The following is a 14,371-nucleotide window of genomic DNA, read 5'->3' as shown; positions in this document are numbered from 1 at the left end:
TTCCTTCCTTCCTTCCTTTTTCTTTCTTTCAGACAGAGTCTTGCTCTGTCACCCAGGCTGGAGTGCAGTGGCATGATCTCGGCTCACTGCAGTTGCTGCCTCCCAGGTTCAAGCAATTCTTGTGTCTCAGCCTTCCAGGTAGCTGGGATTACAGGTGGCCACCACCATGCCTGGCGTTTTTTTGTATTTTTAGTAGCAATGGGGTTTTACTGTGTTGGTCAGGCTGGTCTTGAACTCCTGACCTCAAGTGATCCACCCGCCTTGGCCTCCCAATGTTCTGGGATTATAGGCATGAGCCACTGCGCCCAGCTTGAAGTTCTTCTTCTTCTTAATGAAGGCATTTATAACTATAAACTTCCCACTTGGTATTGCTTTTGCTGTATCCTATAGGTTTTGGTATGTTGTATTTGCACTATAATTTCCTTCAAGATATTTTTCAATTTCCTTCTTAATCACCTCATTGATCCACTGGTCATTCAGAAGCATATTGTTTAATTTCCATGTGTTTGTCTAGTTTCCAGAATTCCTCTTGTTATTGATTTCTAGTTTTATTCCCTTGTGGTCAGAGAAGATACTTGACATTACTTCAATTTCTTTGACTGCTTTAAGTCTTGTTTTGTGGCCTAACATGTGTTCTATCCTTGAGAATGATCCATGTGCTGAGGAGAAGAATGTATTCTGAAGCTGTTGGATTAAATTCTCTGTAAATATCTGTTAGGTCCATTTGGTCTGTAGTGCAGATTAAGTGTGATGTTTCTTTGTTGATTTTCTGTTCAGATGATCTGTCCAATGCTGAAAGTGGGGTGTTGAAGTCTCCAATTGTTGTTTTTTCATTTTTTATTTATTTTTGTTTTTTGAAATGGAGTTTTGCTCTTGTTACCCAGACTGGAGTGCAATGGCATGATCTTGGCTCACTGCAACCTCTGCCTCCTGAGTTCAAGTGATTCTCCTGCCTCAGCCTCCTGAGTAGCTGGGATTACAGACATGTGCCACCACGCCCAGATAATTTTGTATTTTTAGTAGAGATGGGTTTTCACCCTGTTGGTCAGGCTGGTCTCAAACTCCTGACCTCAGGTGATCTGCCTGCCTCGGCCTCCCAAAGTGCTGGGATTACAGGTGTGAGCCACCATGCCTGGCCTCCAGCTGTTACTGTATTGCAATCTCTCACTCTCCTTAGCACTACTAATATTTGGTTTATATATCTGGATGCTGCAGTGTTGGGTACATATATATTTACAATTGCCATATCCTCTTGCTGAGTTGACCCCTTTATCATTATATAGTGATGTTGTCTGTTTTTATAGTTTTTGTCTTGAAATCCATCTTATCTAAGTATCACTACTCCTGCTCTTTTCTTTGGTTCCATGCATATCTGTTTCCATCCTTTTATTTTCAGTCTATGTGTGTCTTTATAGGTGAAGAGTGTTTCATGTAGGCAACAGATCATTGGGTCTTGTTTTTTAATCCATTCAGCCACTCTATGTCTTTTGATTGGAGTGTTTAGTCTATTTACATTCAATGTTATTATTGATAAGTAAGGACTTACTCCTGCCATTTTGTTGTGTTCTGGTTGTTTTTGGTTTTCTTTTCCTTCTTTCCTTCCTTCCTGTCTCCCCATGGTGCCTGGTCCCCTACACCCTTTTTTGGAGACAGTCTTGCTCTGTTTCCCAGACTGGAGTGCAGTGGTGCAGTCATGACCTCTTGGGTCATGCAGTCTTGACCTCTTGGGCTCAAGTGACCCTCTGTCTCAATTACCTAAGTAGCCGGGACAGGTGTATGATATCACATCTGACTAATTTTTTTATTTTTCTGTAGAGATGGGCTCTTGCTTTGCTGCCCAGGCTGGTCTTGAACTCTTGGGCTCAGGCGATCCTCCCATTTTGGCCTCCAAAAATGCTGGAATTACAGGCATGAGCCAACACACCCAGCCCTGTCTTCCTTTTATTACCAGTGAGTTTTGTGCCTTCAGATGATTTCTTATTGCTCATTACTGTTCTTTTCTTCAACAAAAGGGATTGACGAATTCTCTTTAGCATTTCTTGTAGGACTGGTCTGATGTTGATGAAATTCCTCAGCTTTTGTTTGTCTGGGAAAGTCTTTATTTCTCCTTCGTGTTTGAAGGATTTTTTCACCAGATTTTACTATTCTAGCGTAAAAGGTTTTTTGTTTTTGTTTGTTTGGTTTTTTTTTTTTTTTTCCTTCTGTACTTTAAATATATCATGCCACTCTCTCCTGGCCTGTAAGATTTCCACTGAAAAGTCTGCTGCCAGACATGTTGGAGATTCATTGCATGTTGTTTGTTTTCTTTCATCTTGCTGTTTTTAGGATCATTTCTTTATCCTTGACCTTTGGGAGTTTGATTATTAAATGCCTTGAGGTAGTCTACTTTGGGTTAAATCTGCTTCATGTTCTATAACCTTCGTGTACGTTAATATCGATATCTTTCTCTAGGTTTGGGAATTTCTCTGTTGTTATCCCTTTGAGTAAGCTTTCTACCCCCATCTCTCTCTCTACCTCCTCTTTAAGGACAATAACTCTGACGTTTGCCCTTTTGAGGCTATTTTCTAGATCCTTTAGGCATACTTCATTCTGTTTTATTCTTTTTTCTTTTGTGTCCTCTGACTGTATTTTCAAATACAGTCTTGTATTCAAGCTAACGAATTCTTTCTTCCATTTGATCAGTTCTGCTATTAAGAGACTCTGATACCTTCTTCAGTCAGTCAACTGTATTTTTCAACTCCAGAATTTCTGCTTCTTTTTAATTATTTCAACTTCTCTGTTAAATTTGTCTGATAGGATTCTGAATTCGTTTTCTGTGTTATATTGAATTTCTTTGAGTTTTCTAAAAAACGGCTATTTTGAATTATCTGTCTGAAAGCTTACATATTTCTGTCTTTCCAGGATTGGTCATGGTGCCTTTTTAGTTTGTTTAGTGAGGTCATGTTTTCCTGGATGGTCTTGATGCTTATGGATGTTCATCAGTGTCTAGGCATTGACTAGTTAGGCATTTATTGCAGTCTTCACATTCTGGGCTTGTTTGTATCTGTCCTTCTTGGGGAGGCTTTCCAGGTATTTGAAGAGACTTAGGTATTGTGATCTATGTTTTTGGTCACTGCAGCTGTCACTGCATTAGGTACTACTGTAAGCCCAGTAACACTGTGGTTCTTACAGACTCATAGAGGATCTAAGATCTGGAAGAATTCCCTGGATTACCAGGTAGAGACTCTTGTTCTCTTCCCTTACTTTTTCCCAAACCAAAAAGTCTCTCACTCTGTATTGAGATGCCTGGGGCTGGGGAAAGGTAACACAAGCACCCCTGTGGCCACCACCCCTGGGAGTGTACTGAGTCAGACCTGAAGCCGGCACAGCACTGGTTCTTGCCCAGTGCCTGCTATAACTGCTACCTAGCTACCGTCTGTGTTCACTCAAGGTCCTAGGGCTCTATGATCAGCAGGTGGCAATGCAAGCCAGGCTTCTGTCCTTCCCTTGAGATTGTGAATTCCCTCAGGCCCTGGGTGAGTCCTGGGATCCGGGGCCTGGAAGCAGAAACCATAGAAATCTACTGTTGCTCTATACTACTGCAGCTGAGCTGGTGCCAAAACCACCAAACAAAGTCCTTCCCACTCTTCTCCAGGCAGAGGAGTCTCTTCTTACGTCCACCACCACCACAGGCTCACAGCGGGTACTGCCGTGTTTATTTAAGGCCCAAGGGCTCTTCGCTTGTGGTGAATGCTGCCAGCCCTGGAACTCATTCTTCAGGGAAGTGGGCTCCCCTCTGGCCCAGCGTAGGTCCAGAGATGCAATCTGAAGCCAAGGCCTGGAATCAGGGACCCCAAGAGCCTGCTTGGTGCTCTTCCCCATTGTAGCTGAACTGGTACATAAGTTCAAGAGAAAGTCCACTTTACTCTCCCCTCTGCTTTTCTCAAGCAGCAGGGGGCCCTCCTCGTAGCCGCCACAGCTGCAAATGTCCTGGGCCATACCTGAAACCAGCATGTCTCAGTCTCACTCAAGGCCCATGGCTGTACTACCTGGTTACCACTGCTGATTATTCAGGTTTCAAGGGCTCTTTCATCAGCAGATGATAAATCCTGCCAGACTGGGTCCTTCCCTTCAAGGCAGTGAGTTCCCTTCTGGCCCAGGGTGTGTCTAGAAATGTCATCTGGGAGCTAGGCCTGGAATGAGGTCCTCATGACTCTGCCCGGCGTCCTATCCTACTGTGGCTGAGCTGGTATCCAAGTTGCAAGACAAAGTCCTTTTTGGTCTTCCCTCTCCTCTCCTTAAGCAGAACAAAGGGGTCTTTTTTGGAGATGTGGGTTGTGCTGCCTGGGGTTGGGGGAGGGGTGATGCAAGCAGTCCCTTAGCGGCGCCATCTGGTGTCTCACTAGGTTGTGTGTCCTCCATGTTCACCGGCTCTCAGCCCAGCACAGCAGCAGGACTTGCCCAGGATTTACAGTCCTTGTAACCTAGACTGCCTTTCAAGTTTATTTAGGATCCCATAGCACTTCCGCCCGCAGCGGCAAGGCTTGCTGAATCTCAAGTTCCAACTGCTGGGATGAGTGATTCCCCTCTGGCCAAGGCTTGTTTAAGTGCTCCCTCCATGGGTGCCAGCTGAGTTCTGCCCAGTGTTGGCAGCACTGCGTGCCAATGCAAAGTCCCACAATCACTGTGTTCTCTCCCCTCCGGGGGCACAGATTGTCTCTCCCTGCTACGTGGCCAGCTACTTCTGGGGGCACTGGCCAGGAGTGTTGTTGGCAATTCAAGACGGTCTTTCCTACCCTTTTCCTTGCCTCTTTCAGGGATGTGAAGTTAGATCCAGGTACTGTGATTGCTCACCTGATTCCTGATTTTTGGTTCTTATGGGGATAATTCTTTGTGTAGACAGTTGTAGCACTTGGTGTTCCTGTGGAGAAATGGTGGTCGTGGAGGCTTCTATTTGGCCATTATGCTCCACCTCCTCAACCAACATCTGACTACAACCCGCTGAGTGACCCCAAGGAAGATCTGCCCAGCTAAGCCCTTTGTGAATTCCTGACCTACAAAACCACAAGAAAAAAAAAATCAGCCTTGCTTTTTTTGAAGGTGCTGAATTTGGAGGTAATTTGTTACACAATAGTAACTGGAAGATAAATTTGGTACCCAGAGTGGGTACATCAAAGACTCAAAACAGGCTGGGCGTGGTGGCTCACACCTGTAATCCCAACACTTTGGGAGGCCAAGGTGGGTGGATTGCTTGAGCCCGGGAGTTTGAGACTCACCTAGGCAACACAGTGAGACCCCCATCTCTACAAAAACTAAAAACATTAGCCAGGCATGATGGTGCACGCTGTGTTCCTAGTTACTCAGGAGGCTGAGATGGGAGGTTTGATTGAGCCCAGGAGGCTGAGGCTACAGGGAAGCATGATCGCACCACTGCACTCTAGCTTGGGCAGCAGAGTGAGATCTTGCCTAAAAAACAAAACCCAACCCAAAACATATGATATTGTCTTTGGGACTGGGCAGCAGGCAAAGGCTGGAAGGGCCTTGAGAAGACTGTTAGTAGAACCTTAATGGGCCTCGAGGCGGTTCATGAGTGCTTAAAAAGAGAGAAGAAAATGTTATGGAAAGGTTGAAGCTGGGCACGGTGGCTCATGCCTGTAATCCCAGCACTTTGGGAGGCCGAGGCAGGTGGATCACAAGGTCAGGAGTTTGAGACCAGCCTGACCAACATGGTGAAACCCCGTTTGTACTAAAAATACAAAAATTAGCCAGGCGTGGTGGTGTGTGCCTGTAATCCCAGCTACTCGGGAGGCTGAGGCAGGAGAATTGCTTGAACCTGGAAGGCAGAGGTTGCAGCGAGCCAAGATTGCAATCTCAGCTCATTGCAACTTCCACTTCTAAAAAAGCATCTAAAAAGCCAAGTGGCTGAATGCAGTGGCTCATGTCTGTAATGCCAGGCACCCGCCACCATGGCTGGCTAATTTTTGTATTTTTAGTACAGATGGGGTTTCACCATATTGGCTAGGCTGGTCTCGAACTCCTGACCTCAAGTGATCCACCTACCTCAGCCTCCCAAAGTGCTGGGATTACAGGTGTGAGCCACCACACCCAGCCCGTTTTCAGTTCTTTTGGGTATATACCTAGGAGTGGAATTTCTGGGTCATATAGTAATTCTATGTGTAGTGTTTTGAAGAACCACTAAGCTATTTTCCATAGTGACTGCACCATTTTACATTCCCACCAACTGGCTTCTGTATTTTTTTCTTTTACTCTCAGTACATACCAGAGATTTTTGTATTTTTGATACAAAATTTTATGTATACCTACTTGTTAAACATTATAGTTCATATTGTTAATTAATGTAAATCAATATTATAATCTCTACAATTAAATACTATATTAAAATATATTTTAAATTCATACTAAAAGTTTTTAGATAAATACGGTATTGAGACTGGGCATGTTACTCACGTCTGTAATCCCAGCACTTGGGAAGCCAAGACAGGCAGATCACTTGAGCTCCCAAGTTGGAGACCAGCCTGGGCAACATGGAGAAACCCCAACTCTACAAAAAAAAAAATACAAAAATTAGCCAGGCATGGTGGCATGCACCTGTAGTCCCAGATACTTGGGAGGCTGAGGTGGGAGGATTGCTTGAGCCTGGGAGGTGGAGGTTTCAGCATCTAAAAAGCCAAGTGGCTGAATGCAGTGGCTCATGTCTGTAATGCCAGTACTTTGAGAGGCCGAGGCAGAAGGATTGCTTGAGGACAGGGGTTGGAGACCAGCCTGGACAACATAGCAAGATTCTCTCTACAAAATAATTTTTTAAAATAAAAATAAATAATTAATAAAAAGCCAAGAGGTACAATGTTCAGGAAAAGAAGAAAAATACATGCAGAAATATATAAAAATTATAGGAGACCACTATAAGCTTGGCTAGAAAGACAGTATTTTGGCTACTGAAAATGACTGAGTCCTCTAATGTTGATATTATCAGAACAGAGTTGTCATCAAAGTCAGCTAATTAAAGCATCTGCTTCAAAACATTAAAGAGAAATTTTAGAAGTTTCAGAAACTAGCAAATATGAGATTGAGCAAAAAAGTGAGAAGATGCCGGCAGGGCCCAGTGGCTCATGCCTGTAATCCTAGCACTTTGGGAGGCCAAGGCGGGCAGATCACCTGCGGTCAGGAGTTCGAGACCAACCTGGCCAACATGGTGAAACCCTGTCTCTACTGAAAATACAAAAATTAGCCGGGTGTGGTGGCGCACACCTGTAATCCCAGCTACCCGGGAGACTGAGGCAGGAGAATTGCTTGAACCCGGGAGGTGAAGGTTGCAGTGAGCCAAGATTGCGCCACTGCACTCCAGCCTGGGTGACAAGAGTGAGACTCCATCTCAGAAAAAAAAAAACAAAGGTGAGAAGATGCCATTTGAAACGAATTGCAATAATTATCCACTGTGGCTGCTACTTTGTGATAAAGTAAAAATGATCTGAATAGACCACATACCTGAATAGATCACAAAGGAAAAGATTTAGATTTTAGGGAATCTACTTCACACAATGGACATTTCTAGAGTTTTCTTTTTTTGTTTCAGAAATGGGGCAGGGGAGGGGGCGTCTCACTAAGTTGCCCAGGCTGGTCTTGAACTCCTGGCCTCAAGGGATCCTCTGCATTGCTGAGATTATAGGCATGAGCCACTGCACCTGACAAAACATTTTTCTTTAATGTTCTAATGGCAAATGAATTCATTGTGACTGCTCACGTATTCCAAAAAAGTTGTCCTTATTTTTCGTGCATACTTTTCTGTAGTAATGCAATAAAATCAAATTTTTGCAACTTAAAAAAAAAAAAGTTTCTGAAGATTGGAAACAGTTAAATAGAATTCGTGACCATGAACATTTTGTTTTATTGTGAGGCTTTCTTTTTTGTCTTCTTCTGAGACAGGGTCTTTCTCTGTCACCCAGGCTGAATGCAGTGATGCAGTCAATCATAGCTCACTGCACTTGTGGCTTCCAACTCCTGGGCTCAAGTGATCCTCCTGTTAGAGGATCTTTGGGGTGTCACTTTTATGGCTGGAAACCTCTGTGGCCGGTGGCATCTTTGCCTGAGTTCTCGTCCTGCATCCAGGAAGAATGAGAAGCGCAGACAAGCAGAGGGTGAGCACGACAAAGAGGAGCTTTACTGACTGTTAGAACAGCCTGAAGAAGCCCCGCAGTGGGCAGCTTCTCTCCGTAGGCAAGTCGTCCTGTTGAGTGTTCATCTCTCAGCAGAGAGGAAGCCCTGGAGTGGTGGCTCCTCTCTGCCACTGGTAGTCCCAAGGTCTCTAAATTCTCAGCAGAGAGGGTAGCTCCTCTCTGCAGCTGGTCTTCCTGTCATGTGCTCAGCTCTGGCTGAGCCAGGGCTTTTATCAGCCTTAGAGGGGAGGAAGTGCATGCTGATTGGTCCAAGGGCAGCCATGGGCAGCCTGGAGAAAGCATCACAAGTTCCCACTCCAATGCTCCAGGACTGGCAGCCTGGCCTCTAACCTTCAGGCCAGGGAGGGAGGGCCTGAAGGTGGGGCCTCACCAAGGACCTGTCCTCTTTTGCCCAGGAATCTGTCTGCCTTCTGCTGCTGTTCATGGCACCAGAGCTCAGCCCTGATTTTGCTCTGAGATTGGAGCAGGCACCGAGAACAGGGAGAGGCCAGGCAGTTCTGGGCCTGTGAGGGCAGGGGGGCCTTCCCGGGCCACCAAGAGTGCAGCGGTGCCTGAGTCTGCAGCATACTTTGGGTAGCTGCTGCTGGGCAGGGAAGGGGCCGGTGGGGTTCCTGCCTACTCTGTAGAGTGGGAGACCTGGGTCTGCAGGTGCAGTGTGGGCAGCTGCAGTGGCACCGGGGAGCTGCTCCTGCCCCAGCTCAGAAGGGGCAGGGGCTGTGCTGGTTGCTGGCTCCTGGCAGCAGCAGGCCGTCTGGAGCAGTCACTGCATCAGTCCCTCCTCAACCTCCCAAGCAGCTGGAATTTCAGGCGTGAGCCACTGCACCTGGCTGGAATTTCAGGCGTGAGCCACTGCACCTGGCTCATGTGATGCTTTTCTAAAATGAAAGTATCTTTTTAAAATAGTCAAATTGATGGTTTAATAAATGATGCTTTGCAGAATACAATAAAATAAGTGAAACAAAAATAGATGATTTTGAGTGATTTTAGATATTACATGTTAGGCAAAAAATATTTTACATCTTAGAGGATCACAAGACATTATTGGAGGTCCAAATGGTGGCATGTTTTTAACGTTAGGTGAGTTTATAGCTAATCATAAAAAAAGGGAACCAGGAGCCGTAACTCATGCCTGAAATCTCACTGTTCTGGGAGGCCAAGGTGAGAGGATCACTTGGGGCCAAGAGTTCCAGATCAGCCTCGGCAACATAGCAAGACCCACTCGGGGGAAAAAAAAAAAAGCCAGGTATTGTGGCGTACACCTCTAGTCCTAGCTACGCAGGAGAATTGCTGGAGCCCAGAAGTTCAAGGTGAAAGTGAGCTTTACTGCACTCCACTCTGGGCAACAGAACAAGACTGTGTCTCCAAAAAAATAAAATAAAAAAGGATGTTGTGTCTAATAACATTAAAAGAAATGTGTGCTGCTACTAGAAAATTATATTTGATTTGAGATATTATTAAGAATAAAAGAAGCAAATACATTTGCTTCCTTTTTTAAAGAGACAGGGTCACATTCTGTCACGCAGGCTGGAGTCATGACAGCTCACTTCAGCTCCACCTCTTAATCTCAAGCAACCCTCTCGTCTCAGCCTTGTAAAGCACTAGGATTACAGCCACAAGCTGCCACATCTGGCACCCCACTGTTTAAAAAAATTTTTAATTTCTTAAAGGAGATGGGGGTCTTGTTGTATTTGCCAGGTTTGACTTGAACTCATGGCCTCAAGTGATCCTCCTGCCTCTGCCTCTCAAAGTCCTGGGATTACAGGCACGAGCCACCAAGCCCAGCCCCTCACTTTTGATTGTGCACCAGATGTAGCCCATTGTGAACAAGTGTGTCAGACTGTGAGCACACTCACATGAAGAATAATGCCATTAACAGTAAAATAAATTGCATTGACTTTACTGAAATCAAAGAAAAAACTAAGTCTAGCCTATGAAATAGAGGTTGGAAAAAGGTATTAACATAAAACACACTTTTGGCCAGGGATATGATCATGGAACAACTATGGCAGGTTATCCAAGGGTGTATAAGCTACTATTTCCCTCCAAAAATGATTATGCCAAATTGTGTCTTCCTCGGCTCATAATTTTTTTTTTAAAGAGACAGGGTCTCACTCTGTTGCCCAGGCTGGAGAGCAGTGACATGAACATGGCTCACTGCAGCCCCAAACTGCTGTGCTCAACCAGCTCTTAATTCATATGCAAAAAATTCTGCTTCTGTGAAATGAACTTTGATGACCTGTTTTAACATTGTATGTGTGTGTTTGTGTGTGAATTCAGTGAACAGACAGAATATTCTTACATCTGTTTTAAAAAACTATTCCCCATGGAGATCAATATCAAATGCAACCAAGGCACTTCACAAACTAAAACTAAAGGTATTTGTAAACACTGAACTTTTTGTGTTTTTTTTTTGAGACAGCGTCTTGCTTTGTTGCCCAGGTTAGAGTGCAGCGGCGTGATCACCTGGCTAATTTTTAAACTTTTTGCAGAGACAGGGTCTCACATTGTTGCCCAATCTGGTCTTGAACTACCGGGCTCAAGCAATCTTCCAGTCTTGGCCTCTCAATGTGCTGCTGGGATTACAGGTGTGAGTCACCGCACCCAGCATGAGAAGCTTTTTAATAATACTAGTCATGGTGGCATTTTCTTTTTTTTTTTCTTTTTTTTTAAAGACAGAGTCTCGCTCTGTCACCCAGGCTGGAGTGCAGTGGCGCCATCTCGGCTCACTACAAGCTCTGCTTCCCGGGTTCACGCCATTCTCCTGCCTCAGCCTCCCGAGTAGCTGGGACTACAGGCGCCCGCCACCATGCTTGGCTAATGTTTTGTATTTTATTAGATGCGGGGTTTCACTGTGTTAGCCAGGATGGTCTCAATCTCCTGACCTCGTGCGTGATCTGCCTGCCTAGGCCTCCCAAAGTGCTGGGATTACAGGCGTGAGCCACCGAGCCTGGCCACGGTGGCATCTTTGAAAGAAATTTTAGTCAGCTGAACTTAGTGAAAAATTATTTAAGATCATCACTTGGTCAAGAGAAATTCACATGACAATTCTCTCAACTGAAAAACGAGACAGTAGATTTTAGAAATATTCATGAGTTTGTTTCCGTTTACGTAAGGAGAGTAAACTTACTGTTTTTGTATAAGTAAAATATTTAAACTTAAAATATTTTGAGTTTTGGCCGGGCGCGGTGGCTCAAGCCTGTAATCCCAGCACTTTGGGAGGCCGAGACGGGCGGATTACGAGGTCAGGAGATCGAGACCATCCTGGCTAACACGGTGAAACCCCGTCTCTACTAAAAATACAAAAAACTAGCCGGGTGAGATGGCGGGCGCCTGTAGTCCCAGCTACTCGGGAGGCTGAGGCAGGAGAATGGCGTAAACCCGGGAGGCGGAGCTTGCAGTGAGCTGAGATCCCACCACGGCACTCCAGCCTGGGCGACAGAGCGAGACTCCGTCTCAAGAAAAACAACAAAAAAAAATATTTTGAGTTTTAATATGCACATTTTCCTTTTTTTTTTTTCCACTTACTGAAACACTGTGGAAAAAAAATTAACATTAAAAAACACATTTTTCGACCGGGTGCAGTGGCTCACGCCTGTAATCCCACCCAGCACTTTGGGAGGCCAAAGGCAGGCGGGTCACCTAATGTCAGGAGTTTGAGACCAGCCTGACCAACATGGTGAAACCCTGTCTCTACTAAATATAAAAAATTAGCCAGATGTGGTGGTGGACGCCTGTAATCCCAGCTACTTGGGAGACTGAGGCAGGAGAATCGCTTGACCCCAGGAGGCAGAGGTTGCAGTGAGCTGAGATTGTGCCATTGCACTCCGGCCTGGGCAACAAGAGCGAAATTCCATCTCAAAAGAAAGAAAACCACATACATGAAAAACACATTTTTTCCTTTTGCCTCAGGTTCCAGCATCACTCTCCTGCACGGAGGGCACTGGTTGGAAGGTATGTGAGGGAACCTTCTGATGGTCATGCTCAGGACCTTGAGAAGGGTCTGAGGCACAAACAGCACACACTTGTCAAAACTCGGCAGGTACTCACCCGTGAGCAGGGCATCACACCGAACACCGAGCTTTCCATCCAAAGGAAAACCCGGTGGCAGATGGATTCTAATGATGTGTGCACTGGAGTGTTAGGGAAAGCCGCCTGAGGTCTATAATTTACTTGGAAATGCATAAAAAATAAAATGGATCAACGCAGGGAGGATTAACTAGATGTGACAAAGTCCAGTAACATGTGAATGGTACACTCAGGTGGTGGGTATATGTCCAGATGTGCAATACAAAATTCGTTCATCGCTGCTGTGAGCCGGCAAATGTCTGTTGCCAGGTGTTGGGGGCGAAAGGAGGTCTAGGCCTCTGCTCCTGTGCTTCAGATGCCGGCACGTCCCGGAGGAGCTCCGGCCACCCCTTGGAGGCTCTCCAGGTGGGGCGGCTGGGGTAAAATACAGTATCCTGAGGGAGAAGTAGCCAAGCCTTCGGGGGATGGGTCAAGTTGTGGCAAGAAAGGGCAGAGAGCAGAATGTGGCACTGGGCAAGGGGAGACACGGAGCATCCTCAAAACAGCGGAGGGCCTGGCCCGGGCCTTCCTCACCCACCCCTGCCCCCCACCGAGTCTGTCCTCCTTTTCCCTCCACTCTGTCAAGCACAAGGCAAGGCCAAGGCTGACAGATTTGCCGGTAAAGACATTGAAGACCTTTTCAGATTTGGTTTATTATTTGCACAGACAACCAAAGAAAGAATGGTCGAAGGTGCCCAGTCCCCATGGACCTTGTGCAGGGCAATGCTGAAAAGTGACCACATGACTGCCACATGGATGACAGCACACCGGGCCGCAAAGAGTTGCAGCCACGCTAAGTGCCCAAGGTGACCTCAGCAGAGCCTGGGAGGCATTAGGAGCCGCAGGGAGGCAAGAGGGCCCGGCTGTGCCCAGGAGCATGGCGAGGTGCTCTGCTGAGAGCAGGGTACAGCTGTGGCCCATGTGGATACGTGCCAGGGCACCAGGGCAGAGCTCTCCCCTGACTCGCCCCGGGACTTTCCCTCAGGTTCCTCCACTCCCAGGACGACACCATCAGGGCGTCTGGAAACAGATCGGGGGTCCCCTCTGTCTCTGAGGAAAACACAAGTCACTCAGAAGCTTGAGATGCTCTGTGTCACTCAGGAAATGGGACTTAAAAATGGTCAGACCGCTTGGAAAGGCTTAAGAGAAGGAGGGCGTCGCAGAGGCCCACTCGGTGCAGCTATGTCAACGGGCAACAATTCCAGTTCCAGTTTTTAAAATGACAGTGAAACACCAGAGTAAGGACAGAGTGAAGAGAGCGCCGCCCTCCCTGATGAGACCAGACCCACTCCCGGAGGGCAGGGACAGTGGCAAGAACACAGACACAGGCGGCCACGTGGGGGATGGCCCTCAACGCCCCCAACTCCTGGTGTCTGTCCTGTGGAACCTCCTCCCCTGGGCTGAACCCACACAAACAGAACACAGCAGAAAGCGGGAGAACTGCCTTTGGCTGCAGGAGCCTGCCTTGAGGGCTTGCTGAGCTATGCGGGAGCCGTGCCAAGGAAAGGTCCGTGCAGCAGAGAACTGAGTGAGGCCTCCAGCCACAAAGCAGAAAAGATCGAGGCCGTCACTCTAATAGCCCGCGAGGAACTGAATCCTGCCCACAGCCGCGGGGCCAGCAGAGACGCGGAGCCTCCCGCCCGGAGCCTGCAGTCCACTCACAGTCCGGCGGGTCCTGTCGGAGGCCTCGCGAGGGACCTTGAGGCAGAGGCTCCTTCACCGGGCCGGATGTCTGACCCACAGACACTGTGCAGCTACATTTGTTGGAAGGGGCTAAGCTGCGGGGCAAATTGTTACACAGCAACCGACAACTTTCTGTTCCCTGTTTCTGTTCTTTTTCTTCAACGGGGCTGGGTGTGGAGTGGCCCGCTCCCGCCAGCCCTGCTCTGCGCACCCTCCTGGGCTGAGCTGTGGGGTGAGCCGGGCCCTGTCTTCCTCCCTGCCCTGGCTCTGTCCCCCCAGTGCCCACCACTGATCTCCGCCTCCCGGTGGCTGCTGAAGCGTGGCGAGCTGTTCTTCCAGGAAGAAACTGGACTTAGCTGCTGCCCAGGGAGCCGCGAGGAGCGAGGTCGGGCATGCGCGGGCTCTGCCTCTGATGGTAAGAAGGGGAGAGAGGGAAACGGAGTGAAGCC

The 14,371-nt window shown here is 47.2% G+C and overlaps 1 pseudogene across 1 annotated transcript in view; it reads right to left on the bottom strand.

Annotated features, from left to right (window-relative positions):
* Positions 1-12,873: 12,873 nt before the first annotated feature.
* Positions 12,874-14,371, bottom strand: part of LOC105502954 — an 11,423-nt pseudogene continuing 9,925 nt past the window's right edge. The window contains exon 4 of the transcript XR_001000421.1: positions 12,874-13,259. The product of XR_001000421.1 is annotated as an uncharacterized LOC105502954 (transcript). The remainder of the gene's footprint in view (positions 13,260-14,371) is intronic.

Source organism: Colobus angolensis, unplaced genomic scaffold (assembly GCF_000951035.1).
Source record: "Colobus angolensis palliatus isolate OR3802 unplaced genomic scaffold, Cang.pa_1.0 Scaffold82, whole genome shotgun sequence".
Lineage (NCBI taxonomy): Eukaryota > Metazoa > Chordata > Mammalia > Primates > Cercopithecidae > Colobus > Colobus angolensis.
The sequence above is the reverse complement of the archived record's forward strand: the minus strand, read 5'-3'. Positions and strand labels throughout refer to the sequence as shown.